The sequence below is a fragment of the Lolium rigidum genome, chromosome 4, assembly GCF_022539505.1.
Source record: "Lolium rigidum isolate FL_2022 chromosome 4, APGP_CSIRO_Lrig_0.1, whole genome shotgun sequence".
Taxonomy (NCBI): domain Eukaryota; kingdom Viridiplantae; phylum Streptophyta; class Magnoliopsida; order Poales; family Poaceae; genus Lolium; species Lolium rigidum.
In genome coordinates, this window is record NC_061511.1 from 229,049,848 (window position 1) to 229,054,459 (window position 4,612).

At 56.7% G+C, this 4,612-nt stretch overlaps 1 pseudogene; it reads left to right on the top strand.

Annotated features, from left to right (window-relative positions):
- The first annotated feature begins 3,110 nt into the window (after nucleotides 1-3,110).
- On the top strand, nucleotides 3,111-4,384 carry LOC124648361 (annotated as a pseudogene).
- The last annotated feature ends 228 nt before the right edge of the window (nucleotides 4,385-4,612 follow it).

Genomic DNA, 4,612 nt, shown 5'->3' on the forward strand with positions numbered 1-4,612 from the left:
CCGCGCGGCGGCGCCGCGCCAGGCGGCGGCCTCCTACTTTCCCTCGGGGCCCCCTTCCTCGGTCTCCTCTCCCGCCGCCTAGGACGTCGCCGGGCAAAGCCCTTGTGTGGCGTGGCGGAGGCATTCCTCGGCCTCCTCTGTCGCGGATCGGGGAGGATCTGCGGCGTCCGGCCTTTCCTTCCACGCGACGGCGCTGCGGGGTTGCGGCCCTAGGAGAAGCTTCTGCGGCTAGCGGCGAAGGCAGGTGGTGGAGCTGGCCCCTTGGGTCTGGCGGGCTCTCCTTCTTCTCCGTCGATGGCGTGGAGTCTTCCCCGGGCTACCTCTGCGTCGCTGAGGACGGCTAGGAGGTGGTGGTGTGCCCTACCGGCGACGGAGGGAGGGGTGGGGGCGGGCTGCAGGGGGAAACCCTAGGTCCCCTTCTTCTCGCATATCGGCGGCCGGCGGTGGAGGGCTGGCGTTCGGCTGCGGTGGTGCCCAGGCGGTGTCTCCGGACTACGGCGATCTGCTTGGTGTCTTCAGCGGCAGCTATGGCCAATCCGGGATGGTTGCCGGCGTGGGGGCCCGACCTGAATAAATGCGGCGGTCCTAGGTCCTCTCTTGGGTGAAGAGGAAGACCTACCGGAGGCCTGGACTCACGATCTGGCCGGAGTGTTGAGTTCCGGAAGGCATCACCGGCAAGTATAACAATGCTTCTATTGCCTGGAGTTTGCTGGATCGGTGGTATTCGGCCATGCGCACCCATGCTTTTATTCCGGGCATTTGGTCTGGAGGGAGCGGCGCGAAGTTCTTTTCCGTGTTGACACCAAGTGACCGCTGATCCATGGTGAAGTCAGAAGATGAACGCCGGATTGGAGGACTAGCTAATGGAGGTTCAAGTCTTTGTGTTGTTGAGGGGCTTGCTTGGTTTTCCGGACTTCGCAGTAGTGGTATGAAAGTGAGGGCGGTAGCGCATGTGAAGTTTGAAGTCTTACCTTTCAGGGTGAAAATCCAAGGTATGGCCTAAACTAATTGTTCCTGGCAATGTCCTTGTTGAAGGCATTGATTTGAAAGCGAAGACTATCTTCAGGGTGAAAACCTAAGATCTTTGATCGAGCGACGGCGGTGCTGATGCATTGTTCCCTTCTTGTAGGCGTCGCTTTTGAAGAATCTGATTTTCAGGTGTTGTCTTGGTGGTGGTTATATTACTGTTGATACGGCCGTGATACTGTAGCGAGACTTTTATTTTTTAGTTTTATTTTTCTCTTTTTTTAGCTTTGTCCATCCGTAATATTTTAGCGTATTGCGTTGTTGCAGAAGCTGCGTGTAATTGATATCCTTCGATATATCGAAAAAACATAAGACTCATGGTTCCTATCAGTTGGGACGTGGCAGGTGTGTCTCTCTCCTTCTCTCCCTGCAGAAAAGGCGACCAGGAGAGCGACCATCTTTTCCGGCGGCGGCTCCGGTGACTTCTCTCCCCCATGGGCTTCGTGCTCGTCGGGCGGAGGAGAGTTGCCGGATCCGCCGCACGGATCTGTATAGCTGTAGTCTATTACTAGTCTACTTAGCTAGGGTTTGGCCCACCTTTGCTTCGTCTCCAATGGCAGAGGTGGTGGTCTCCAATAAATTGGCTCCAGTTCCTTCACCGGCGCGCCGATCTCTTCCGTGGCCGGCGACTGGTCTGCGAGCTTCCTCTTCCGGTCGAGTACGACGCGGCGGCGGTGGCGTCCTCGTCTTGGAATTTTGTTCTCCAGCTTCGCCGTCACGGCGGCGCGTGCTCCGGCGCAGCTGTGAAGCTAGGGAGATTGTACAGGAGCTAGTTCAGGCCGGCGTTGCCGGCGGAGGAGCGGAGGACGGCGAGACCTGCTCTGGTTTGCTTGGTTCGAGGCCTTTCCTCGACATCGTTGATGGCGAGTTCTGGATCCGGAGCTCGATGCAGTGCTTGGGGAAAGGCCCCGACCGACGAGCCCCAACGACAAAGGTGTCGTCTCTGACGACCCACCTTCGAGGTTCAGAAAGCTGTGTGCAGCGATGGAGCCGCACCGAGCTCGGGCTGTTGGTTTCCGCCCTCTTCTCTGGCGAACGCGGCGGCGGCGCCGGAGAAGGACGGCAGACGGCGGTTCTGATGCAGGGACCTTCAGGGGCTTCAATGTACTTTTCTTTGTTTCGAGGTCTTTTTTGCATTTTTGTGGGTCCACGTTCTGGTCCCTTCTGTTGTATGCGTACGTGTCCTGTATCCCAGCCGTATGAATGAATGGTACACGTATTCTCTAAAAAAAAACTCTCATGGTTCCTGAGAGAGCTAGCAGGGGAGCTTGGCCTTCCACTGTATTTAGAGTTGCAATCAAAAAAAATAGAAAAAAAAAGTAGAAGAAACGAGAAAGATAGGAACAACATTTGCTCAGCATGTACCTGTTGCGAATGAGCATAAGCAATTGCTCTTTGTCTCTTCACTGCGCCCTCATGCTTCAACTGCATTCTTGACTTGACTTTGTTGACAGAACCTTGCCTGTCTTAAACGGAAGGCATAAATATCCAGCTTTAAATTAATAAAACTATACGGCCACAGGTAGGATGCTGATAACAGCTTACAACACCACGCACAGCATAAGCAAACACAAATATGCAACAAGTTCTGCTTGAAGGACCTTCACGCTCGGTGTCGAGGAAGAAGCACACAGCAGCAAAGACCAACCAATCGACCTTGATCACACCTCCAGAGGATCAGCACCAAGGAAACTCCGGCAGCGCACAAATCTCCTCCCTTGCTGCAGAGGGTCCCTGCCCTCTCGCCCTGGATCGAAGGGCGTCGCACCGACAGAGTCTGTTCACCCTGGAATGTCCAAGAGACAGTCACAGGAGGCTCGATCTTGCAGGCCTTCTCCCAGCGACGAGCACACATATGCAGCAACAGCTTCAACAGAAACAGCCGAGAGGAAAAGGGAAAACTTGCCAACGAACACGGAGGTGCAGGGAGTCGAGCAAGGGCCCAGCCGAGAGGAAAAGGGAACCTTGCCTGTCACACCATTGTTCCTGCAGTTGCTAACAATGTCAGCCAATCTTTCACAAGCCAATATTATGACACTACCTTCTTAATCAGTACGTGTTACGTAGTCTATCAAATAAAAATCATGGGGGCCTTCGCCAACCTCCCGCTCGCGCTCGCCCCCGGCATGGCCACCAACGCCTACTTAGCAGTTAGCATACACGGTTGTCGGCTTTCACGGCTCCGGCACGCTGCCCTACCGCACCGCGCTCGCCGCCGTGTTCCTCGAGGGCATCATCTTCCTGGCCATCTCCATCCTGGGGCTGCCGTCCAAGCTCGCCCACCTCATCCCCAAACCTGTGCGGATCTCGTCGTCCGCGGGGATCGGGCTCTTCTTGGCGTTCATCGGGTTGCAGAGCAACCAAGGCCTGGGGCTTGTTGGCTTCAGCTCGTCCACGCTGGTCACGCTCGGTGCGTGCCCGGCGTCGCGGCGCGCGTCCGTGGCACCAGTAATGACGTTCCCTAACGGTACGGTCGCGCTCATACCTGGCGGCATGGTCTCCGGCGGCATTCTCTGCCTCTCGGGCCGGATGACCTCCCCGACCTTCTGGCTTGCTGTCGTGGGCTTCCTGATCATCGCCTTCTGCCTCATAAAGGATGTCAAGGGCACCATGATCTATGACATCCTCTTCGTGACATTCATATCCTGGCCCCGCCACACCGCTACAGTGTTCCCAGACACGCCGGCCGGCGACGAAAGCTTCGCCTATTTCAAGAAAGTGTTCGATGTCCGTCGCATCGGTCGACCGCCGGCGCGCTCGACTTCAGCGGCGCCCGTCACAGCTTTTTCTGGGAGGCGCTCTTCACCTTCCTCTACGTGGACATACGGCACGCTCTACTCCATGGCGCGGTTCGCCGGGTTCATGGACGACGCCACGGCCACGGGGGAGTTCGAGGGGCAGTACTTCGCTTTCATGTCCGACGCGCGCGGCGGCCATCGTGTTCGGGTCTTTGCTGGGCACGTCCCCCGTCACGGTCTTCATCGAGTCGTCGACGGGGATCCGAGAGGGCGGCCGAACGGGCCTGACGGTGCTGACTGTCGCGGCGTACTTCACGGCCGCGCTGTTCGTGACGCCGCTGCTGGCGTCGATCCCGTCCTGGGCGGTCGGCCCGCCGCTCGTGCTGGTGGGCGTCATGATGATGCGGGCGGTGGCGGAGGTGGACTGGCTCGACATGCGCCACGCCGTGCCGGCGTTCATCACGCTCGCGCTCATGCCGCTCACCTACTCCATCGCCTACGGCCTCATCGGCGGCATTGGCACCTACATGCTACTGCACTCATGGGACTGGGCATGTCATGCCGCAACAAAACTTCGCTACCGCTGGAATGTGAGGAAGCGCGCGCCGTGTCCGAGATGAGTACCAGCGGGCTCAGTGGCAACATAGATGAGGTGAATGATGGGGAGTATGCTTCGCACTTCGTGAACGATAAGGATGAATATTCCCTCCGTTTCAATGAACAAGGAGTATGAATAAAGGCATCTACAATAATATGCAGTACTATATTTTATGGTCAATGAATTGGCATTGATTTGACATCGCGATTGTTCAAAATTTTGTCTAAAAACTTTAGCCAAATTTAGAGAT